Genomic DNA, 26,532 nt, shown 5'->3' with positions numbered 1-26,532 from the left:
GCCAACTCACCCTGCCATGAGGCATCCCAAAGTGAAGGGCCCTACTCCTACACACCGCCCTGTCGGTGTGTCTTCATAACCAATCATTGTACCCTTACTTCTCGGCTAACTGCTTGCTTGTTGTCCATCACAGCAACACTACTGTTCCTTAGGTGAGGGTGGGTGGGACAAAAATGTTGTGCCACTCCCCTGCTCCACGACGATAGGAGATGCAAAGGGTGAACGCCGACTTATATCCTCCCCACTTTCCTGCCTCTACCAGTGGTGTCCCCCCATTGAAGGTTTGACCCCCCCGGACTCCCCCATTGGCCGGGGGGCAGCCTGGCACCTCTATGGCACCTGTGGGGGTGCTGGACTATTACATTTCTGCTTCTGGGCACTTTAGGACACCGAGAACCAGGTCCTTTTAAGGCACGGCAGCTATTCTGGTGCCGGCCCTCAAGGCCCCCTTTGGGGGCGGCATCTGCAATAACTCCTGCACTGTGCCCACTCCAGTGTACATGCACTCTCCCATCCTTGTATTCCCTAATAAACAGCCAACAAGCATTGTAGTTAAAGTGGTCATTCTTGGCCGCAGTTTTATTACGAATACATGCATATACTTTGGTCATAAATTGTATGACCCCTGGTCATAAATCATCATTTATAAACTGTCATACTTTGGGTCATAAATTATATACTTTGCTTGTTATACATATTGTTTGCCGTAAATCCTATGTACATAACAAATTTGTAAATCGCACCAACAGTTCATTGCTTAGTTCTTTTGTAGTCTTGTTGTTTCTGGGTCATACAATTGTTCAGTTGGTTTCCCCGCTCTTTGCTTGTGGGGGATAGCATCTCCCAGGAGTTAGGCCCCAATTCACTGCCCTCTTAGTCTCCTTTGTGCCCTGCCGTCTGGCAGGCTCTGAGCTGCATACGCCATCTCCGTTTGCTATCCCCTTTTTGCTAGGGCAACTCACTGTGCCGGGAGTCATCCCATGGTGAGTGGCCCTACTGCTACACACCGCCCTGTCGTTGTGTCTCCATAACCAACCATTTTACCCTTACTTCTCTGCCATGCCGTCAGGGAGGCTAACGTCTTCCTGGGGCCCCACATCACATCCTCCTTATTTTCTTTTTTTTTTACTTGCAACTAGCCAGACCCATTGTGCCCCACAGGTTATCCCAGAAAACACGCATCCCATCCCACACATAGAGCTCTAGATGGCCTGGGTGGATGAGCCCATGCCTGATGCTTTTCAAGTTGTTGGTTTTGCAGAGCTTGGTAACCGCTGTGTTCAGTTTTCGCCTCAAGTTTTTGACTGCCTTGTGTGACTCGGCTCCCCGCCACACCATTCTGCTGAGCACTTCTGATTAAATGATGGTCGTACTCCCAAAGCACCTTGCTGCCTCTGTTAGGTCCATCTGGATGTCATGAAGGAGTGCCTTCCTCCCCCTTTGGGCCAGGTCGTTATCCCTAAGGTGGATTATCAAAAAATCTGGGTGCCACGCTGTGTCCGCCTGCAAGTCCCTAAGGGCCGCTGGCTGCTGATTCCATCTCATCCCTGGTTGCTCCAGCCATCAGATGCATATGTTGACTGGTCTTCTTGTCTGCCTGTGGCCACCCCGCTGCCACCAAGCCTGCATCCTGGATACGAAAGAGTGTCCCACCACCCGCACCAGGCGGGGTCACCTTCCTGCTGAAGCAATGGTCACAAATGTCAGACGGCCTCTCGTACTGGAGGCTGTGCCCCCCCATGCGTCATCCCCTATGTGTTTATCGAGGGCTTCTAAGGTAGCTGGGGTCTCACATAAGTCCTGTATGCCCGGGACCGCCATCTGCCTACTGCTTGTATCTCTGCCTCGGTCATACCGTGTTGCACTGCTGAGGTTGCTGCGCCAATCCGAAATGAATGGGAGGCAAATGCAGCTGAGGTTAGCCCTGCTTTAGCAAGGGCCTTGCGCATCAGTGCTGTGAACTGATATTTGCTTAGGTGGTTCCCATCTCCATGCTTTAAAAGTGGACCCTCCCCTGATGGCCGCGTCGCCATGTACGCAAGTAGACAGCAGACAATGAGGTATCTGTGGTTCTTGATGCACTTCAACTGCACCACCGCCCCCTTGCTGGCCTGATCCATTTTTGACAGCCTCAGTAATAGCTCACCCTCCGCTAATTTTGGTTTGACATTGGCTGTCTGCAAGCAACGCCCCACTTGCCCATCCCTCCTGGGCGCTACTAGCTCGCTGAGTCTAAAGGCCCCAAGGATTGCTGTTGAGAAGGCCGCCCTAAGAAGGTGGAACTTGAAGGTGTCTCTCGCTATAGCCATAAGTGTGCCCATGAGCTGACCCAATCTCATGAACTCTATGGGTTGCCTGCTGTCTGCCCTTACTCCCTCTGACCGCTTCCAACCTCTCATCACTGCTTTGATGTAGTGAGAGGCCTTTGGGTCCTGACCTGCATAAATCTTTGTGAAGAAGGCCAGGCAGACAGGTGGGCCTGCGCCCACAATCTAGACCTTTTGCTGGTGAATGCCCACTGGATGAACGACTCGATTGCCCTTCTTGTTTTGCCCATGTTTTCTTGTGTCTGGATTCCTCCAATTTTCAACCCTGTCCCTGTATATGTTTTGTAGCATCTGGCCACTTCCGGGACAAGGGATTGGTTCACTGGCACTGGCAAGTGTATCCCGCCAGGCCCCCCAGCTATTCTAGAAAGGGGGTCATTACTTGTTCCACCCCTGGGGCCAATTCCCTGAATCTCCTCATCTGCGCTCATGAAAGGGCGTTCGCTACTGCGTTCTCCACCAGTGGTACATAACAGGCCATCAGGTCGACGTTCCCATCCAACTGCAATTTAACCAATTGAAGCATTAGTCTCAGCGTATCTGGGCACCTGGCTGAGCCTCTATTGATTGCCAGTACAGCCCCTTTGTTTTCTGACCAAAGCGTCAGCTTCATTTTCCACAGTTCCCGCTTCCAAACAGTAAAGGCTACTATAATGGGGAACAGCTGAAGAAATGTAATGTTGTTGGTGATGCCATTTTTGTGCCACCTGCTCAGCCATTGGCCTGTGCACCATCTTTTGCCCCGGATACCACCGAAGCCTGTGCCACCTGCTGCATCTGTGAACAGGGCTACCTGCCTAGTTGTCGCCAAACCTTTTCTCCAAATCAGGACCCTGTTAAAATCTGCAAGGGATGTGTCCCACATAAGCAGGTCTTGCTTGACCTCTGCCCCCAGCCTGACTTGGTGGTGTTTGTGAGTGAGTCCTGCTGTTAGCTGAGTTAAGCACCAGACAAAAACCCTTCCTGCGGAGATGACTGTGGCCGTGAAATTGAATTTGCCAATCAACCATTGGAGCTCATGAAGCATTGGCTTGTCGCGGCTGCAGAGGCACCTAAAATCCCTCCGGTAATCTGGATGCTCCCACAACTCAGTCTAGTTCTATCCCCAGGAATGTGATTTTTGTGGTGGGGATAGCTGTCTTCTCAGCTGTCAGTGGGATCCCTAGCTCCCCGGCTAACTCTTGGAATGCGTCGCTACACTCTGCTGACTCAGCAGGACCTGTGAACAGAAAGTCGTCTAGGTAGTGGAGTTTACCCCCGCGGGGGCCTGTCATGCAGGACCCCTTCCAGGAAGGTGTTAAATTGTTCGAAGTATGCGCAGGAAACTGAGCACCCCATGGACATTGCTTTATCAATGTACAGCGCCTCTTCCCACTGAAACCCAAGAGGTGGAAGCTTGAAGGATGCACTCGGATGAAGCGGAAGGATGACTCTGTCTGCTTTTGCCATGAGGGACCCTGGGCATGAGGACCTGACTAAGTCGATGGCGTTGTCGACTGTAGTGTAACCCATGGAGCAAGTTCCTGCACTGCTTGGGAAAGGTGTATCCATACTGACAACGCGCGGTATTTACCAAATAGGACAACTGCCAGTGTGATCTAGGCGTGTAGCGCTTATGTAATTTTAAAAATCCCGCTTTTTCGATCTTTGTTATTATTGATTTGTTGGACCCTGTTTTTATGCTGTACATTGCCTGACCACATACCTGCATTTAAATTGTGCCCTCACAGTGTGCAGAGCGGACTTAATCCGCTCTTTATTGCCCACTCGTGGCGCTTGGCCGCCATCTTGGGGCTGCTGTTCCTTCACCCTGGCACTTGCCTGAGCGCTCTAGTGCTCAGAGAGGAGACCAGGTGAGCTTCTACTCAAGGCGAGCATTTACGAGCAGCTCAACCTTGGGAAAGGTGTATCCATACTGACAACGAGCGCGTATTTAACAAATAGGACAACTGCCAGTGTGATCTAGGCGTGTAGCGCTTATGTAATTTTAAAAATCCCGCTTTTTTGATCTTTGTTATTATTGATTTGTTGGCCAAAGTTTTTATGCTGTACATTGCCTGACCACATACCTGCATTTAAATTGTGCCCTCACAGTGTGCAGAGCGGACTTAATCGGCTCTTTATTGCCCACTCGTGGCGCTTGGCCGCCATCTTGGGGTTGCTGTTCCTTCACCCTGACACTTGCCTGAGCGCTCTAGTGCTCAGAGAGGAGACCAGGTGAGCATCTACTTAATGCTCACACCTCCCGCGCAGCGGTGACACGCAGCGGTAGCGCCTGACTCGCCCCGGAGTCAAGCCAGAATCTGCCCGTCTGCGCCCGTCCGCGCTAAGGACGCGCGGGCCGCGGCAGGACACTATTGTGTCGCAAGCATGATCCATCAGTACTCCAGTCAGGCTCTTCGCTTGATCAGACGAAGTCTGCCCTCTTGCTCGCACTCGGCTCAGCATCCCCTGTGTGGCCCCCGTACCTGCCCATGTGGTTGGTGGGAACTATCGGCACCGACGATGGCCCCTAGCCAGCCATTGTTACTTCGGAAGAAGGAACTTCCTCCTCTTAGTGCCATTAAACTCTGGCACCATAATGTCAGATCCCTGTCGAAACATCATTGAGATATTTATGAACTTATCTCCTTAGAAGGCCCTGATGTCTTCTTTATGACGGAGACCTGGCTAGGCGATGAGGATACGGCCATTATTAATCTGGCCCTCCCCCCGGGCTACGCAATCCATACATTAAATCGCAAGGGGAGAGGTGGAGGCATAGCTGTGGTTTTTAAAACTTGCTTCACCTGTACCTGGAAGCCTATGGACTTGGTTGGCGCAGAGTGCGCCCATTTTTCCATCAACATTAGTCAGAATCAAACACTGTCAGGTCTTCTGATATACCGCCCTCCAGGGAGTGACTGTGCTTTCAGGAAAGCTCTTCCTGAGCTGGTAAGCTCTCTCTCTCTGTTCTCCTCCAACATTACCATCACCGGCGATCTTAATATACACTTCGATGCCATAGAGATACCAGTGGTTAGAGGTCTGCTGGACGACCTTGAAGCAGTACAGCTACCCCAACTGGTCCGTCATCCGACCCATGAGGGCGGTCATATTCTTGATCCGGTCTTTACTAACCTTCAACTGGCCGAGATCTCACCCCCTAGACCCATGGGATGGAGTGATCACCACCTCATTGAGCTTTGTATCACAATGGTGACACGATCTACTGGGAAGCCCGATAAAACATCTTTCAGGCGACCCTGGAAAAATCTAAAATTGGAGGACTTCCATCGTCTTCTGATCACTGCACCTCTGGCTCACACGGATGACGTCGCAACTGGGTATAACATCTTTTGCGCTTGGATTGTTCAAGCGCTTGACGTATTAATCCCGGCCAGCTGGAGTAGGAATCGATCTTCTCAGCCTAATCCCTGGTACTCGGAGGCACTTAGGCGTATTAAAGCTACCTGCCGACAAGCCGAAAGAGCATGGAGGAAGAATTACAATAAAGACCTAAAAGTATGCTACCTGGCTAAGGTAAAGACATACCATAGAGCTGTCTGCCGGGCCCGAGCTGACTACTATGCACGGGAGTTCCAGGCGAGCTCTAATCCGTCCAAACTGGTTTTCAAAGTCTTGAAGGAGCTCACAATGAACAGACTTCCTATTACCGAGATTTGTTCCCTTGCCCACTGTGAGTCGTTAGCCAGCTTCTTTGTGGAAAAAGTAAATGCCACCTATCGCTCTTTTCCCAAAGTTGACCCTGACAGTAGGACCTTAACATTGCGTACTTCTCAGTGCTTGGCCTCTCTTCCCATACCATCGGAACAGGAGTTTAATCTCCTAGCGGCAAAGGTCAAGTTTGGCTCACCGGATGACCCTTTGAGACCGGCCCAGTTTTTGGACTCGGCGTCCTTTTGCCTTCCTCCTATCCGCCATCTGGTGGAGCAATCCCTTACCACCGGTTCAGTCCCACCTAGTTGGAAGGCTGCCTGTGTCATGCCCATCATAAAGAAACCTGGATTGGATCCGTTGAAGCCGGAGAGTTATCGACCTATCTCCCTCCTTCCCTGGGTGGCAAAGATCACAGAGGCCCATGTGAATAACATCTTAACTAAACATCTGGCTTCTGCGCACCTACGGGATCCTACACAGAATGGTTTTAGACCTGGACATAGTACAGAGACGGCACTCCTATACATGGTTGAACATCTCCGCTCTGTACTAGATGCAGGTCAAACGGCGGCACTGGTCCTCTTGGACCTCAGTGCCGCCTTTGACACTGTATCCCACACCATTCTTATTCGAAGGCTTGGTGAGGCAGGCATCTCAGGCAGGGCGTTGGATTGGTTTCAATCGTTTCTTTCGGAACGATCCTTTCAGGTTGTAGTGCCACCGTTTAGATCTAAGCCTCATGCCATCACCCAAGGAGTCCTGTGTAAATATTTATCAAGGACCCCCTGAGTACATGGAAATGAAGTTCCTAGACCAGGGAAAAGCAAATAATTTGATATGTATCAATCTAGGCAACAGAACGTAATAAGTGGTCGAAATGAACTGAGCTAAAACATAGGTTGTTTGTTCATTTTACAGACAGGGAGTTATTTTAAACCACTTTGAAATCCATCGCTCCTTGAGCACAAGTAAAAAGGTAACTATCAGTCCTTCTTCTTTAAGAGACAGTAAGTCTATGAAGTCGCCATGCATTGACTGTTCTCCAAAAATTGATGCCAGAATTCTTTCCATCCATTCTATAGGCAATCTCGCCATTTGTTATCTCCACATCAGGAGGACTATATCTTTTGGGATCCACAAAAATATTCATTATCGTGGCCATAAATTTTAACTCCGGCAGGCGGGTCTAACTGAAATCCCACTCCTCACTTAAGGTACCTTCATCCTCGAAAATGAAAATGTTTTCAAAAAACTACTAATGTATCCTCACTAACTGTCTAGTTAATATAAAATATCAAAAATAGAAAAGATTCAATAAACTAAAAGAACTCATAATTTCTTCTAGGAAATATAGAAATTCAAAAATCAACAATCAAGACAAACAAATTACATCGTGTGACTATGGAATATCTATCTGCAAACCTTAACTAAAATAGGTAAAACACTAGCTTGGTCCTTTCATTAATTATGGGCTGGTTAGAAAATCATAGACTACACTAAAACAACAATCAATGTTCATGAAATGTCTATGTTTTTTAGGGTCTAGAATATCTTCGTCACCTAACCAAAGAAAAGAAAGTCATTATACAGATAATCCAGATTGAGAACATCAAATAGCATTAATATACTCCGTGTTTTTTAAGTAAGTGACCTTATCTATGATATGAATGTATTGTATACCATTGTTTAAGTCCCGCGTTGATAGCACGCTGCGAATTGCCACCATTTAGAATATTTCGTATTTTCCATCACTAATATCAATCATTTGATTCCTCGCATTTGCCATCCTATGTAAGAACCCTGCTTCCTCACCACCAAAACTTGGGAATAATCTATTTAGTATAAAGGTATCCACTCCTTCTCCCTTTTTTGGCCATTATCTCATATAAGAATATATGAGTTAAAAGGATTCACTCCATTTTTCTATTTTTCTTGATGATCATTAAGGCAAGGAAAAGAAATCCGTCAAAGTATTATTGTAATATTAATAAGCTTGGTCACAATAGAATGGAAAGTCTGAGACTATTAGCCTAACATTGGTTTGTTTTAATTTTCTCTGTGTAACATAATATAAATTGATGCATTATTGTACATAATATTTTTTGTTTTATGGAATTTTCCCATTTCAGATACTATCGTGGCTGCTCCAGAAGAAGGCGCTGGTTCGCCGAAACGCGCGTAGAGATTATTTTAGCCACACCTTTCTCTCTTAAAAACTGTGTTCATTTTATATAACCTTCATTTGTTGGATTATTTGTCCTTCTCTCTTAAAGTGTTGCTGTGTATTGTTGATTTATTATGTCGCATACAATTTGTGAATATATATTATTATTTTAATGTGTTTTTTAAAAGAATTTATGAATAAAATTGAACTACCCCTTTTTTACAAACAACCTATGTTTTAGCTCAGTTCATTTCGACCACTTATTACGTTCTGTTGCCTAGATTGATACATATCAAATTATCACCCAAGGAGTCCCGCAGGGCTCGGCGTTGAGCCCCACTCTCTTCAACCTCTACGTTCAACCTTTGGCGGAGGTTGCGAAGAGTTGGGGTCTCACAATGGTATCATACGCCGATGATACCCAGTTGGCGGTGGCTCTCAACGGGGACTCTGGCCAACTGGCATCGAACTTTGCGGATGGCTGAGGGCTGTTGCTAGTTGGCTTACGGCCAACTGTTTACAGCTCAACGCCCTCAAAACCGAGGTGATGGTATTGGGGAAACATCCTGATCTGTGGGGTGCTAGCTGGTGGCCTAAGGAGCTGGGACCTCCCCCAAAACCTGTTTCCGAACTTAAAAATCTTGGCGTCTGGTTGGATTCCAAACTAACCTTCTCCTTCCATACTAAGAAGGTGGCATCCATGTGCTTTGGCATTTTGCGTGGTTTGAGGCCTATCCTCAAATTTTTTGATGCCCCCACTCGCCAGATGGTGATTCAAGCTAGCGTATTATCGAGGCTCGATTACGCGAGCTCACTGTTTTTGGGCGCCAACCAGGCGGAAGTCCTGCGACTCCAACGGGTGCAGAATGTTGCAGCCAGGGCCCTGGTGGGCTTGCCGCGCTTCTGCTCAGCCCGCAGTACAATCTTCAAATTGCACTGGCTACCAGTAATTAGACGCATAGAGTTTAAGACCCTTTGTTTTGCGTTTAAAATTCTTAAAACTGACACTCCCACCATCCTCCAGCACCTCCTGACTTCGTACACACCTTCGCGCATCCTTCGTTCTGCCGGCCAAAATCTGGTACTTGTTCCTCGTTTCCAAAAATGTAGACTAGGTGGCCGATCGTTTACGGTTCTGGCCTCCAAATTGTGGAACGCACTTCCTGTCTACATTCGCTCTTTAGAAGACCTTTTGGCCTTCAGGAAGGCTGTTAAAACCTACTTTTACCCTCTGTCTTATTAATTACCCCCTAGTTTGTCTGTGTTGTTAGTTATGTTACTTTTCCAGATATAGCCACCCGTAGAGGCGCTGGGCTTTTGCAATACCGCTTCTGGGCGCTGTAGAACACCCAGAATTGGATCATTCCAGGGCTCTACGTCTGTTATGGCACCAGCCTTCGAGGGCCCCTCTGGGGGCAGCCTCTGCAAGATCAGTCTGTCCTGCCAATTAGTAAGATATTTTCATGTAAATGCACCCACTGGTGAAAAGTGACAAAATGCCAAAACCAGCTGCATTACTATTGATTGCACAGGCCCAGTAATGGAAGCTGTTTTTAAATCGTCACGCAGCACTCCCTAGGTTAATGTTTACCCACTGTCACCAGTCAATGCTACAAAAGTCACAAAAAGATATTGTTTAGTGACACAATCAAAAACTTAGCAAAAAGAATAGTAAATTATAAAGCAGTTAGATTTCTGGCTCACCTGAGAGGAAAGCAGAGTTCATACAACTAATAACACTGTCGGTGTTTCGTCGGCACATGGTTTAGGCAAGTGTAGAATGTAACTGGCAGCCAGCCCCTCGCTTACAATTCCACTGCCTTGTCTCTCGTATTCTCCTCTGGGTCCGACTGTGTTCATGCAGGCCCGTTCAGTGCTACGTGTTATAGTGCTTCAACGTGAACTCTGCACAGGCCTCCAGGGGCTGGGGCTCTGTCACCTTGGGCTTCTTTTTTTTTTTTTTTTTTTTTAAGTTTGAAAGCTTTATTAGAGTAAAATCAGATATTACAATAAGGTGACATCAGTAAAATATAAGAAAAAGTTAAAGATTGGAATAAAGTAAACATAGGTAACCAATATCACAGTGAAAAAACCAAGCATTTTGAAGTATTTTACGGGGGGGAGGAGGGGGAGGTAAATAAAAACATGGTAATAGGAAAGGAGTGAGTAAAAACTAGAGAATTCAATAAATGTCAGTCAAAAGTCACCTTGGGCTTCTAGAGTCTGACTCTTAGCCACAGCTAGCTGGACTCAGCTCTGCCCTCCACCATCGAGCGAGGAGGGCGACTACTGCCATGATCCATAGCTGACAGGAGGCATGTAAAGTAGGCCTCCATCCCAGGCCATGTGACTGCAGTAGCTGGCACCTCAGACTGATTTCCAGGCTGACCGGGCGGGATGGGAGGCTAACGGCGCAATAGGGTACAGTGAGGAACTGCATCTGGGACAGCTCTTGGATGCACCTCCCTCCTTCATTATTCCTAAGCACACATTATTTGCGGTGTGTCTACCAAGACAGAAACCCAGACAATGCACAGCTATAGGTCTTTAGCAGCGCGGCACAACGCGTTTGGAGAAGGCTGAAGAGCTGGCTGGCTTTACTTAAACTGTGCATTGCTTGTGCGCTGCAGGTCAGGTGACCCACCTGTAGTGTCTCTGTGACACATGAATTTCTGTTCACATTGTCTGGCAGTAGCAATTGGGCAAAATCAGACTGACTCTTGTGACGTCAGGGCTGAAATCCATGGTGTATAGGTAACATAGTAGCCAGAGTGAGCTCACCTGAGTCAGGCAGCCAGCCCTCAAGCAGAGAGGATCACCTCGAGCAGAGAGGATCGCGCTCTTCCACTAGCTTGACAAGTCAGTCACACAGTGGTGCTAATTAGAGCACTCCACTGCACAATGAGGAGGCACTATAAATGCTTGACTTTGCATTTCAGTGCGGTGATGCAGATCACCACATTGAAATGAGTTAGTCTAACACCTGATGCATGGCACTTGGCAGGGCTGAATAAACAATGACATTTTTGGGACATTATTGGCCGCAGCTTTTTTATTCTAGGTTGCAAAATATTTAACTTTTCACCTTTATTGTGGTAATGAATCATCCGGCATGATTGATTGTCATGATGACACATGTCACTCAGTTGGCATCATAAATCACAGTTCCGGGCATAAATTGTCATAAATCAACAACAGACAGTAGTACAGCTGGCTTGCCACCAGGTCATAAATTATGCTATAAATAGTAATATTGCTGCCTTGTGTTATAGTCATAAACCACTATGATGCTTGTTGTATTCTCTGAGCTGGAGTTCCTCTTCTATGTTTGGGTGTAATACCACAATCTTTTTAGGCTCAACTCGCTTATTCGGTGTAGTCCGCCCATCAGTGGCATGGGCTGCAAGTGTTGTGTTCTGTGTCCCCCTCTCACTGTCCTCTTACCCTGCCATGAGGGATCCCATGGTGAGTAACTGGTGTATCACCCCATCATAGTTGGGTGTGGACTTCCAAACCCCCCTTATTAAATCCTTTACTGCTGAACCTCGTTGTTTGCTGTTGTGACAGTTCTGTTTGCTAGGTGAGGGTGGGTGGGTCTTTTATTCACCATGGTGGCCCGAAAAACCAAGTGGTTGGGCCATGGGGTTTGTTGACATATATGGGGCTCCATGTACCCTAGGGGAGAATTTCAAATCCACCCTTTGGCCAGTGGCTTGGCATCTTTTATCAAGTTTTGCTGCAGCTTTTCTTTGCCCTCCCTTTTGGTCCCTTTTAGGGGTTGGGGCTGCCACTTTTGGGTCTATTGTCTCTTTTTGGGACACACCTTCATTTTCAGCACTGGTTAATGTGTCGGCCCCTTAGCCTCCTTTGGGTGTGGGCCTTTACTCTCAAGGTTGTATGCACTGAGTCAAAGAGGTTTCACTCATTTCCACAGGGTCGCAACCCCAAATAATTTGTTAAGTCTAATATTTAAATGAGCTTAGAGCTGCAGCAGTGGGTGTCCGTTTGGAGTTACGAAAGGGGTCATGCAATCCCTTCTATTGTGCCAACATGTGGTGAATATGATTGTGCTCCTCACACAATGTGCAATTTGTACAGGGCCATCACTTCTGTTAAAATGCCCCTTGAAATTGCTAGGCTTGTTTGTGATTTTTATCTTTTGACCTCCCCAGCAAACTTCAGCATGTCCAGAACCCCACCGCCAGACCGGTCCTCAACCTACTGCACCATTGCTACATTAGCCAACACCTACGGTCACTACACTGGCTTCACGTCGAGAAGAGAAGCACCTTTAAACTTCTCGCCCACGCCCACAAGGCCCTCACGATCATTATTGACAGCAAACTCGACATGGCAGCCCATGTAAACGATGTCCATGCCTCATGCTTCCATACCCTGAAGATGCTGATGAAGATTTTCAAATGGCTCCCAATTAGCACCTGGAAAACTGTAACACACACCTAGGTCACAAGAAAGCTGGACAATGGGAACATTCTTTTTGTTGGGATCTACAAACAACTCCCCAGAAGGCTGCAGACCATTCAGAACTTGGCAGCCAGAATAAGTCTCGACCTCCCATGCCGCACTCACATCACACCACAGCTGGCTCCATATACACAACCGGCTTACTATACATACACAAGCACAATCCAAACTCATCACCGTCACTTTTGAGGCACTACATAACACTGGCACAGCATACCTCGACAATTGAATCTACTTTCACTAACCTTCCAGACACATCTGCTTGTCTGGACTCATTCTTGCACACATCCTACACATATGGAAAACCAGATTCAGGGGTGAACCTTCTCCTACATAACTCCTAAAGAGTGGAATGATGTGTCAATACAAATAGGAGCATCCTCCTCAGTTCTTGAATTCTGCAAGCAGCTGAAGAACTGGCATTTCAAGTACTCCCATTAGGCCCTAGGTTTGGCTAGACTCACACCTGCTCAGCACCAGGATATCCTCCAGGGTAATAGTGCGATCTACAAATCTGCATTATATAGATATATCTCTCACAGTGGTGGTCGCCACTGTGTAGCTATAGCTTGGTTAGATTTGCCTTAGGAAGAACATTTTTTGTTTCACTAATAACTTTTTCAAAATATGACGAATCTCAACAACTTTTCAGCAAAAAAAAGTTCACCCACCTCCGAATTATTCAGGGTAATCCATCAAGCGGGTCCAAGAAATAGTTGGCCCAAAAATGTGTTTTCCCCATGCAATCTCCCATGGGCATTTTAGGGAGAGTTTTAAAAAAACAGTTGAACAGAATTACAGCAAATTTGGTAGAAATCTAGATTTTTGGCGTATACCCTTTCAGTGATTTTTGAGAAATCAAGATTTAAAAGTTAGGGCCCGATGTAGGTCGCCTAATACCGGACGGTAACGGCCGAAAATCAGTAATTTCGGCCGTTACCGACCAGTAACTCAGTAACTGGAAAATGAGATGAAGGTGTCAAAAATTTTCCGAATCGGAAAAAATCAGATTCTGTATTAACCCATTCCATATTTACCGAATCGGTATTTACAGATTCCATATTTACCGAATCGGTAATTAAGAAACAGTAAAAAAAGCCCAAAAATACCGAATTTCATGAAATTCTGTATTTAAGAGTCGGTATTTACCATGCACTGAAAACAGGTGGTAACAAGGTGCAAGCTATAAAAAAGGGCCCAAAATGCAACAGTGTTGCAAGAATGGCGGCATTCCATGTGATCAAAGTTCAAAAAACGCTGTGGCAGACACGTTTCAGCCATGGGGCTTTCTTCAGTGCCTGGTTTCAAACAGGTCCTTACACCTGGGGCAGCTTTAAATCTCCTGGGTCCCGTGCTCACTACTCCATTGGAGTCAAGCTATCCTGGCTGAAGACGGCTGATAGCCAGAAACCGGTCCTAGGATGCTTGATTCCGGTCCAGGGAAGACATGGCTTGGCAGTTCGGGCTGGACTGTTCCTATGAGACACAGGGTCAATGCTGATTTGCATATGACCATGTCTGAACTGGGGTGGCTTGGTGAGTAAAATAACGATGGATTAAACCCAGATCCGTGACTGGGGGTGAATGTTTTGCCATTGTGCAACATTCCGTCCATCATCTTGTGTGTTTTGCTGTTAAATCTCCTGATGTCACTGTAGCCACTCCTAGTAGCTGGATGTTTCAGCTCCTCCTCTGCTTATCACTCTAACACACCTCGTGCTGGCTTTGGACCCACTGCATTCTGGTCGATGTAGTTCAACGTGGTGACCTCTTCTGTGAGAGGTTGAACCAGACCCCAAGTGGTGTCCCAAATCCTGTCGGCATCCGGACCTCTTCCAATCAAGCTGTGGATCCAGATGAGGTGAGGTGGATATTTCAAACTGAAACCGATTGCATCCACGCAGTACAGACGGCAGCCTCTTTTTTCCCGTGCAGAAAGATTTAAACCCTGTGGTATTGCAACCGCTTGGGGGGGGGGGTGTGTGAAACTTTGTATTTCCGAACACAGTCCAAGTTTTGTACTGGCTCAAGTGCCACTCCTGACCAAGAGGGCGTGTCGGTTACCAGTGCCAAGCATACCAGTATAAACAAAACGTCCAAAAACTCACTCACCACTCGGAATGAGCCCGACCCATGCAGGGATTAACAATCGGATTTATTCAGGAAATCACTTTCAGCGCGTAGTGATCAAAGTTCAAGAAACGCTGTGGCAGACACGTTTAAGCCGTGGGGCTTTCTTCAGTGCCTGGTTTCAAGCAGGTCCCTACACCTGGGGCAGGTTTAAATCTCCTGATGTCACTGTAGCCACTCCCAGTAACTGGATGTTTCAGCTCCTCCTCTGCTTATCACTCTGACACACCTTGTGCTGGCTTTGGACCCACTGCATTCTGGTCGATGTAGTCCGACGTGGTAACCTCTTCTGTGAACAAGACCCCAAGTGGTGTCCCAAATCCTGTCGGCATCCGGATCTCTTCCAACCAAGCTGTGGATACAGATGAGGTGGAATATTTATATATATATATATATATATATATATATATATATATATATATATATATATATATGTATATGTATATATATATATATATGTATATGTATATGTATATTACCTACTGGCTATCGCCAGTAGGTATATATAGTTAGGATTTATTCCCTATGGGATTTTTGAAAATTCTATGTCTAATAACTTTGGCGTTTGTGGACGGAATCGGCTGAAATTTTCAGGAAAATGGCACATTTTGTTTCTGAGCAGCCCTTGAAAATATGGGGGGGTTTTGTCGAGGGGGGGCCGAGAAAAAAGGGGGGTCCCAAAACGCGTTTTTCCCATGTTAATTTCCATAGGGCGGTTGGACTCACTTTTAGCTCGAACGGCTGAATGGATTTGCACGAAACTTGGCAATATTGTAGGGACTGTTAGCCCGATGTGCCTTTGCTAGGTCTCAATATATGTGCTCCAGTAGTTTTTGAGAAATTAACGTTCAAAACAAGATATATATCTGTAACAGTGCTCCGGGCTGAGCTCCGGTTCGCTTACTTTTCGCGAAACGGAACTTTGCGCGCAGAAAGCTGATTGGCTCTCCGGTGTCTGTCAACATTCTAAACAGTCCGGAGCGGCCGCCATCTTATCTCTCGGTAGGATCGAGAGAGAAGAAGAGGTGAAAAACGAAGGGGGAATTTAATGAAAGGGGGCAAGGTATACCCCTCTTGACCCCCTAGGAATGTTGTTGGGGTTATTAAAGGGTCCCGTGGGGAAAATAAAAAAAAAAAGATTTTTCACGGTAGAAGCGCTTCACGGGCCGCGAACTGGGCCGCAAACTGGTAGCGAAACGGGAATTCGCCATTTTGTGCTTCGTTTTAATTAAATTACTAGGTATAAGGGGGTGCGGGAGACGTATCCTAATTCCCTATGTTTCCTGAGGGTGGCTGAGGAGGCTCATATATGTTGATACATCTCTTCCAGCGGCTGTGCGTGAGCTTTTTTTTTTTTTTGCTGCGTGACGTCTGTTAACGTTCGATTCGATGGAAATCAGGAAGTGTTGACCGCCAATTTGTCACTGCGATAAAATATTTTGTTATAAATGAATCCTTATTGATAAACATTGTCTGCGCCATCTTGCCTTTTTTCCAATGCCACAATTTTGTCGTGCACGGCAGCCATTTTAGATGCCAGGCTGGTCCCAGGCTATCACCTACCCCTGCGGATGTAGTTTATGGCCCCAGCTGTAGAGAATCCAGACATGCCAACCCTCCCGATTCAGGCGTGAGACTACTGATTTCAGTGCTAGTCTCCCGCCTCCCGATTTCTGCAAGCAAAAACCCGGGGGCATATTACGAACAACTAGCGATAATTTTTGTCTCTAACTTGTTTAGAGACAGAAATTATCGCCGCACATCGGCGATTTTTATCGCAGATAAACCTTGCTATTAGCAAGGTTTATCGCAAATGCGATAAAAAACGGCCGCAATGCATGAATATCGCAGAAAAGTCCGCGATATTCATGTATTATCGAGCAAATGCTCTTAGCCATGTTATCCACCTCCCATTGGATAACATGGCTAAGAACTGCTCAGGTCAGGTGTTAGCTTTTGGAGATATTCGCGCTTAGCGCGAATATCTCCAAAAGTTGGTAATAGGAGATAGCGATGTTAGGGACTGTTTCCAGTCGCTAACATCTTGGCACGCCCACTTTGCATGTCATTAGTGATAAATATCACTGACATGCAAAGCGGGGCCCAAGATGGTCGCTATCTCCTTTTAGCTGTCACTAACTGGTGTTAGCGACAGCTTGTTAATAGGGAGATAATTTTATCTCCGCTTTCTTGGCTTTTAAAGCCAAAAAAGCGGAGATAAACCCCCTTGATAATATGCCCCACGATTCCTCGGGGGTTTCAGCTGACAAGGCTTGGTATTGTGTTACGTGGTAATTCTTCCAGGAAACGTCAGAGGGTCGATGCAGGGGTTCTAGAAGGGGTGATAAACCTTTTAAGCCTCATGAACAAGCGCATGGTCTTTTAAAGATCTGTGAAGTACTCGGGGCGGCGGTGTGTGTGTGTCCTCTTTCAGGAGCGGGCGGGGGGGGGGCACTGCCAGCAACTTCCAGGCCAGGCAGTGTTCAATAGTTGCATCACCCTTTCTCTGCCTGCTATTGCGCTCCATGCTTCGGAAAGGTAAGAAAAAGAACGTGCATTTGAGTTTGAAATGTCCGATCCTGTAGCAGTACACTTGCAAAGCCCACACATGACAATAACCCGATTCAAGGCCCCATTCACCCGTTTTAAAAAAAATATATAACACTCCAACAAAGTAGGATTATAAAACTTTATTAACTTTTAAATATAACGAACGGAACAAAAACTGTAAAAACATTTAAACATTTTTCACAAAAAAAAGCAACAATGGTCAGAAGCTGTCTTTTGTGCGAATAGTCCCAAGGCAGCACAACGTGCTGAGTTCTGGACGGCACCCAGGTGATGTCACCTGGGTGCCGCACTGGTTTTTGGGATCCTACAATGCAGCAAAGAAAAACAGCGTGGGGCGTCCAGGGTGGTGCGGAGGGAGGCCTCGTCAGTAGCGGTCTGTTGTGCGAATAGTCCCAAGGCAGCAGAACGCGCTGAGATGTTGATGGCACCCAGGTTATGTCCAGTAAACTGCCGCACTGGTTTTGGTATCCTACAATGCTGCTCCGAAAATTGGCGTGGGGCGGCCCGGGGGGTGGGGGGGGGCGTGGGGGAGGCGGCGTAAACGGGCCTCCCCAGGTGGCGGCCATCCAGCTGAGTTGCGCCCGCTCTTGCGGCTACAGTGTCTCGCTCACCATGTTGTTGAGTTGCTCCCACTCTTGCAGTGCAGCGATAGGCGGCTGCCACATGACTCTTAAAATGGCGGACGGCTCTTCGGTTTTGGGCCTGGTCCACTAAAATGGCCCTGGGACACCTTGGAACTCGGACGCTTGCCTGCTAGGGCTTGGGCTCCATTCTGGAAAAGCGTCCCCTCAGCCGTGAAGATTCTACAAAAGTCTTGGGGGCCCTCGACTCCTGCAGGCTTCCGGTGGGGAGCGGCTGCCATGATTGCTCGCGGAATGACCACGAGGGAGCCACGAGATGGTGGTGCTCTCATGCTGATGCCAGCTTCAGTCTGAATCATCCAGAAACAAGGTGGGGCTTTCATCGTTTGGGAAAAAAAAAAATTCTAAACCAATGAAAAGTGTTATTTTTAGGTCATATGACCAAGCCTTCCATCTTTAGGAAACCAAAAGTAAAATGAACCAATGAAAAGTTTTATAAACAAGTCACATGACCTGTTATGCGGCATAGGGCTACAAAAAGCGTAGAAAATCCGTTGGCATGTGAGGCGGCGTCAGTAGCGGACCGATGTGCGAATAGGCCGAAGGCAGCACAACGCGCCGAGATCCGGATGGCACCGAGGTGGTGTCCAGCAAATTGCCGCACTGGTGTGGCCATCCTACAATGCTGCGCCGAAAGACGGCGTGTCCAGCTGAGTTCCGGTCACTCTTGCGGTACAGTGACTCGAACGCGCCGAGATCCGGATGGCACCGAGGTTGTGTCCAGCAAGTTGCCGCACTGGTGTGGCCATCCTACAATGCTGTGCCGAAAGTCAGCGTGGGGTGCCCCATTGGCTTATGAGGTGATGTCAGTAGTGGACTGATGTGTGAATAGGTCGGAACCAGCACAAGGCGCCAAGATCCGAATGGCAAGTCCTGGATGTTGAGTGCCATAGTTGAGAGTTCTGAGCAGTGCTTGTAAGACTATCTGAAGCTTATTTGCACCTGCTGCAGCTTCACTATTGCCCAAGGTGGTGTCCAGCAAATTGCTGCACTGGTGTGGCCATCCTACAATGCTGCGCCGAAAGACGGCGTGTTCAGCTGAGTTCCGGTCACTCTTGCGGTACAGTGACTCGAACGCGCCGAGATCCGGATGGCACCGAGGTGGTGTCCAGCAAGTTGGCGCACTGGTATGGCCATCCTACAATGCTGCGCCGAAAGACGGCGTGACCAGCTGAGTTCTGGTCACTCTTGCGGTACAGTGACTCGAACGCTCCGAGATCCGGATGGCACCGAGGTGGTGTCCAGCAAGTTGCCGCACTGGTGTGGCCATCCTACAATGCTGCGCCGAAAGTCAGTGTGGGGTGCCCCGTTGGCTTATGAGGTGATGTCAGTAGTGGACCGATGTGTGAATAGGTCGGAACCAGCACAAGGCGCCCTGCACTGTTGAGCTTTTTTCAATGCCTGTTTTTTGTTGTTTCCCCTCCATCAAAAACAAAAAAAAAATATAAAACTGTGCAAAAATACAAAAAAATGTTTAGAAAAGCAGTGCTTGTAAGACTGTCTGAAGCTCTTTTGCACCTGCTGCAGCTTCACTATTGCCCTGGTGTGGCCAAAGATCGCCCATGACATAGGCGGCCGGCTCCCGAGGTCCGGCGGAACTTTTTTCCTTTTCCTTTCTGCTTCTTGTCCCACAATCCGTTTCACCTGAAGACACGACCAGGTTCCTGAATGTGTGCAGGGGGACGCTATTGATTGAATGAAAATGGCGGCTTGACACAAAGCTGACTCAAGCGTTGCTGTTGATGCTATACAGACAAAAATAGGTTTTCAGTTTGTACATTCTTCAGGATTTTTTTTTCCGTCCAAGGCTGATTGAGAGTTTGTAGAAAAATGGCTTCAGATTTTCCACATATTACTCTTCAACATTCTTCCTAAATGTAACAATGTGAGACTCACTAGGAGAACGGCTGTTTATCTTTCCTTTCAAAATGCTGCCAACAATATTTTCTGAATGGAAGACACCATCTTGTAGCATAAAGGGCCGAAAGGGGTTCTGGTATGGCCGATTGTTGGTGGAGACATTTTGACTATATCTTGGACCTGCCCGGCCTCGCCCAAAATGGCGCCGGTATAAATGGGACTTGTAACTCCTTGCCCGCAAATGCATATCTAGAAAATTTTATTGTAAGTGGCCCTGTCTTATTTTAATTACAAAATGTACGTCCACCGATTCCGCAACTGTTAGACACCTTAGTTCTTGCAACCTAATGGCCCGCTCGTTACGTTCCTCTACAGTGTAAATGTCTCCTCATCATATACGATTTCAGTTTGCTCCGTGGCCGGCCCACGTGGTTATAGGCCCGTATTTGTATACTGACATTTTCACAATAAAGGTTTTTAAAACAAAACACGGTAGTAGTATTTACATTGGTAAAGTTTTTAATTTTAGTCACTGTTTTCGAATCAGTAAAAGGCAAGTGAAATAAAGCAGTCCAATTACATGACGGATAAAAGGTATAATATGTAGGAACGTAGTAAAGATAAATGGTCAAGGGCAGTTGTGTTTTACACTCCTGCAACATAAAGTGATCGATAAGAATCTGATAATCAGGCGTATCGGCGACTAAGACAGCAGGCCGAGTCTCTTTTACTCAACGGCTCCGTCATGGAACGAAGAAACGCCCTTTTTCTCGAAAAAGGAATATATTTTACTTGCAGGACAGTTGTAAATTTTCCGGGAAAGTACATTAGCCTGGAATATTATAACATATATGTTTAAAAAAAAATAATGTTCGAAAACAATAAAAAGCGTAATTTTTAGGTCATATGACCAAGCTTTTCATCATTAAAATAACAAAAGTAAAATGAACCAATGAAAAGTTTTATTAACAAGTCACATGACCTGTTATGCTTACGTTACGCGCTGCGCCCCGGATCACTTCCGGGTGCGCTAACGCGGCGTGTCATATAACGCATTACGCGACAACGTAGGTCAAGAATATAGTCAAAATGTCTCCACCAACCAGCGTTCGGAACACAACCCCTTTCAGCAGTCCAAAAAGTTCTGTTAAATGACAACAGAGGGGACAGGCAACAAGAACCATCAGTCAAAGAGGGGAGGGCAAGTTCTTCTCTTCCGGGTCATGTTGGGGCGCTACCGGAACTGATCGAATTGGTAGTCTACAGTGTTTCTGGATGTTTCAGACTAAAGCTGGCGTCAGCATGAGAGCACTATAATCTCGTAGCTCCGTCGTGGCCATTCCACGAGCAGACATGGCAGCCGCTCCCCACCAGAAGCCTGCGGGAGTCGGGGGCCCCCAAGACTTTTGTAGAATCTTCACGGCTGAGGGGACGCTTTCGAGAATGGGACCCAAGCCCTATCAGGGAAGCGTCCGAGTTCCAAGGTGTCCCAGGGCCATTTTAGTGGACCAGGCCCAAAACCGAAGAGCCGGCCGCCATTTTGAGAGTCCTGTGGCAGCCGCCTATCGCTGCACCGCAAGAGCGGGAGCAACTTAACTACATGGTGAGCGAGACGCTGTAGTCGCAAGAGCGGGCGGTAAACTGCTGAATGGCGGAAGAGGCACAGTGTAGCAAAAGCGGGCGGAATGGCAACTAAAACGGTAAAGGGGCGCCCCACTACAGCGTGTCTTCAGGTCAAACGGATTGTGGGACAAAGTCCAGAATAGAAGAGTCATCAAAAGGCAAAAAGTTCCGCCGGACCCCGGGAGCCGGCCGCCTATGTCGGGGGCGATCTCAGGCTACACCAGTGCTATAAGACTTGGGGAGGGGGTCGGAGCCAAGCGTCTTCTCCGAGTCCGTGCCATCACACCGCCCCTCGGGGGCCTCCGTCAAGCGGTTTAGGGAGGTACCATATAACATTGTTTTCAAATGCAGTCAGGTCCACAAACGACCCTCACTTACTTTGAGAATAGTGAAGCTGCAGTAGGTGGAAATAAGCTTCAGACAGTCTTACAAGCACGGCTTTTGTAAACATTTTTTGATTTTTTTGTATTTTTGCACAGTTTTATATATTTTTTTTGTTTTTGATGGAGGGGAAACAACAAAGCACAGGCATTGAAAAAGGCTCAAACTCAGAACTCTGAACTATGGCACCCAACATCCAGGACTTGCCATCCGGATCTTGGCGCCTTGTGCTGCTTCCGACCTATTCACACATCGGTCCACTACTGACATCATCTTATAAACCAACGTTATGTAAATAGTTATTTAATAAAATGTTTTACCCTGTTTCTTTGCTGGTGTGTTGTCTATATTTTTAATATTTGCATAGGGTTTGTCGTTATTTTGGGCGGGATGGGTGACGGAGCCGAGCTGTCTTGCAGCCCTCATGGTGTGGAGCTCAGTTCATCTCACTATTTTCGTATTTCTCATGAAGGGTTGTTTATAATATTTCTATTTTAGCGAGGTCAAAAAGAGATCCAATTAGTGGCCTACTGATTTTGCTCGATTACTTTTATTTTTTTACACGATTTTTCACGATCTGCAAAGACTAAACAGAGTATTGCGACTTTGTGCTTGTTTGTAAATAGAGAATGAACCAAAGAGAATCAATTGTAAAACAGTAAATGCTTGGATAATAATCAATCAAATGGAGAGACAAGCAGGCAGGACGGATTACAACGGGGGTAAAGGCCTGCGTTAACTACTCTTCACTATCTGCAAAGAGAGAGTACTACTAAGAGAAAAGAGGGGAGGGGGGCAGCGTTCAAAGCACATCAGCGTGCATAAACACGAAAAAGTTTTTATCTATCACGTACTTGACATTTTAAAGCTTTTCATATTTGCTATTAAAAAACCATTGAAATTCACTGAAAAAACCATAGGTTATAGTCGATATATAGTTAGGAATTTGCATTTACAAAACCTTGAAAATTCAATGAAAAAACCATTGGTTTTAGGCCATATATAGTTAGGGATTTGCATTTACAAAACCTTATTTTACTCGCATAAAACCATTGAAATTCCATATATAGTTAGATGCGCTAACTATATATCGCGCACCCGCAATCCACTGCTGATGATGTCACATATTACATCATTCATGACATGGTCAGTGACATCACTGATGACATCACTGATGACAACATCCAGTGACTGTATGTTTCTGTAAAGTTAAAATATGTCTTACATATTGAAGAATGAGTGGATGTATAAATGTCTGGATGAAGGATTTAGTAGGTGCAACTGATTGTATGAGGGAGTGATTAAATGTGTCTCACTGAGTGCATGGGTTAGTGATTAAACTGTAATAATTTGTGCATCATTATATCTGTTGTTCTGTAAACTGCTGCATGTGTTGATCAGTAGCTATATGAGTAACTATATGGGTTATTGATTGGTTGCCCAAGTATTTGTATGGGAGACTGAGTATGTGTGTGAGTGGCTGGGAGGTGTGTGACTCTGTGCATAGATGTGTGAACAGCTGATTCACTAGATGTATGGGTTCAAAACTGCATGTGGAAACAGCTGTATGGGTGGTTGACTGTGTGCATGAGTGTATTGGTGAGTGATTGGATATCTCAATGCTACATGTCAAAGTAAGTACATATGTAAAACACAGTACATGCGAGAGTTGACATATATAAATTACTGTGTTTAAGAGCCAGTGAATGTGTGAGTGGCTGCATGGATCATTGAAAACTTGTATCAGTGATTGTATAAGAGAGTAAATATGTGTTAGAATATGTTTCAATAAGTAAGGTGTGTATAACTGTATAGTTGAGGAATTGGAGGTGTGATTGATTCTTTGCATGACTGTCTAGGTGTATGAGTAACTCCATGGATGAGTGACAATCTGTGAGTGTCTGTTTTCACTGAGTGTATCTAAGGTTATATCAGAGTCTGTAGAGGTTCATCGTATTAACACATGAATGATGTCATCTGTGATGTTGTCAGTGATGTCATTTGAGTTGTCATCAGTGATGTCATCAGTGATGTCACTGACCATGTCATGAATGATGTAATATGTGACATCATCAGCAGTGGATTGCGGGTGCGCGATATATAGTTAGCGCATCTAACTATATATGGAATTTCAATGGTTTTATGCGAGTAAAATAAGGTTTTGTAAATGCAAATCCCTAACTATATATGGCCTAAAACCAATGTTTTTTTCATTGAATATGTATATATATATGTATATGTATATATATGTATATGTATATATGTATATATATATAATTTTTTTTCCCACAAGGTTTAAGATGCCGCACTCAGGAATTGTAAATAACTCTTTTTTTTGGCAAACTCCACAATCAGTCTGTCACACCGACGCGCTTCGGGCACACGCCCTTTCTCACGGTAGGTGGCACTACATTTTTCCTCAGTTATAAAGGCTATGCACTTTGAGCCCGTCCCATGGAATTCTGGGATCGGTAGTTTCTATACATGATTATCACAGGAAAACACCTTAAGTGACAGTAATCAGTATTCTCTTTCAACTCTCTTGTATGACACAATTTTATCATGCAACTGCACCTACGTCTACATTTTTAGCTGCATTCTCATTTCAGGTATAGTACCTAATTCAATAAATCTTACATTTGCAAAATCATGCATACAGTCGTCTTGAAACCGATTGGCCATCTCTTCTTAAGTGAAATTCTCTAGATTTCCTAAGGTGTAGTACCTAAAATTTACAAAATTGTTTTGACACATGGCTAGTTCTCATATCTATGTCAACCCATATGCTCAACACTAGCTTTTTTATATATACAACAGTGGTCCTTTTGGATCTAAAAAATCACATTATCAATTTTTATAATACTTATTTCAAGTTCTTGTTACAAATGTACAAAGAGTTCCTCATCCAGGTTCATCCCTCTCGGGACCTTAGTTTTCATACGGATAATGTATTTCGATTCCAGTTGACGCAGTTTCAGTTTCCGGTTACCCAGTCTTTCATTTTGTTCCACGTTGTCTATTCCAAAGAAATACATTTTCTTCCAATCTCCACCCTGGCATTCGAGCATGTGTTTAGCTGTAGCGTATGTCATGTCTCTATTCTTCACAGCTCTTATATTTTCAAGCATTCTCTTCTTTAGGGCACAGATTGTGATCCCTATGTACATCTGTGCACAGTCACATTGAATTATGTATACTACATATTGAGTAGTACACGTAATTTTTGTCTTTATTGCAATTTGTCGTCCTTCTGGATCCTTGAAGGATTTTGTATTTTTACCAATTTTGCACACTTTGCAATGTCCACATTTGTTAAAACCATTTTGTTGTTCTTCAAGCCAATTTGTTGATTTTTTACTTACACTTTCAAAGTGGCTCCTTACGAGCATGTCTTTCAGAGAGGGTACTTTCCTAAATGATAATTTTGGCTCATTTCCTAAGGTTTTCTTGAGATCTGCATCTTGGTGTAGTAATGGCCAATATTTTTGTACCCATCCTCGTATTTTGTGTGCCTCTTTGCTATAATTTAAGATTAGTCTCGGTGTTTCTTTAGTGATTGTGGTGGCTTGAGGTTTTTGTATTAGAATTTCTTATCTTGTTTTTAGCTTGATCTTTTCCATATTTTTGTTTAGTTCTCTTTTTCTGTATCCTCTCGCTTCCAGTCTGGATGCACATTTGGCGATTTGTGTATTGGCTTCCCCCTCCTTGGAACAGTTTCTTTTCATTCTTACAAATTCTTCAAATGGAATGGTATTTATTACAACATTCGGATGGAAACTTTCAGCATGTAGGATGCTGTTGGTTGCTGTACTTTTTCTGTAGAGTGTGGTGTTAATTTGATCATTTTCAATGTAAACTGTGATATCCAAGTATTCAATTCTGCTTTTGCTTGTGTTGCATGTAAATGATAGTCCCACTTCATTATCATTCAGTTTGGAGAAGTATTGCATGAATTCTGTTTTTGTTCCATTCCATATGAGGAAGAGATCGTCGATATATCTCGACCATAGCATTATTATTTCCAGTTCTTCTTGATTTTCCGGTCCCCTTTACCCACCAACCCATTGTAAGGTTTGCATAGTTTGGGGAGAAGGAGACACCCATTGCACATCCGCATAATTGTTGGTAAATGTTATGATTGAAGAGGAAAATGTTATTGTTCAAGCATGTATTGATCAGGGTTAGCAACATAGCTGAATGTTCCAACTGAGATTAGTTCCTTTGTTTGAGAAAGTGGGCACATGCATTTAATCCTATTGTGTGTTCGATTGATGTGTATAAAAATACAACATCTATTGTAACCAGTAGGAAGGCAGGATCCCAGGTAATGCCAGATAGTATGCGTATGAACATATGAGGCTAGGTTTTTGACCATCGGAGCTTGATATTGGTCCACATAGGATGAAATATTCTCATAGATGGAATCACATGAGGATACTATCGGCCTCCCTGGCTGGTCAATCAGAGTCTTGTGCACCTTCGGTAAGAAGTAGATTGTTGGTATAGTGGGATTTTCTTTCCAAAGGCATTTTATTTCCTCGATGTTCAATATTTTGTGTTCATGCCATTCGTCCAAAATGTTTTTCAATTCTTTCTGCATGGTCTTAATTGGGTTGGACGTTAGTTTTTTATATTTGGACACATCATCTAGCTGACGGTGAGCTTCTTTTATATAGTCGATGGTATTTTG

At 45.5% G+C, this 26,532-nt stretch overlaps 1 protein-coding gene and 1 long non-coding RNA gene across 3 annotated transcripts in view; one reads left to right on the top strand and one right to left on the bottom strand.

Moving 5' to 3' along the window:
• The window catches only part of KCNIP1 (potassium voltage-gated channel interacting protein 1), a 1,655,018-nt gene that overhangs the window by 1,133,018 nt on the left and 495,468 nt on the right, over positions 1-26,532 (bottom strand). The window lies entirely within an intron of this gene.
• Positions 6,907-8,200, top strand: LOC147702850 (uncharacterized). 2 transcript variants are annotated; one of them, XR_015297255.1, is made up of 5 exons: positions 6,907-6,963; positions 7,070-7,201; positions 7,333-7,423; positions 7,527-7,629; positions 8,117-8,200. It is a non-coding gene; the product is annotated as an uncharacterized LOC147702850 (long non-coding RNA). The 2 variants fall into 2 exon arrangements; XR_015297254.1 differs by having other exon boundaries at positions 7,527-8,173.

This window comes from Lissotriton vulgaris, chromosome 7 (genome assembly GCF_964263255.1).
Source record: "Lissotriton vulgaris chromosome 7, aLisVul1.2, whole genome shotgun sequence".
Lineage (NCBI taxonomy): Eukaryota > Metazoa > Chordata > Amphibia > Caudata > Salamandridae > Lissotriton > Lissotriton vulgaris.
This window is presented reverse-complemented; position numbering and strand designations above follow the sequence as displayed.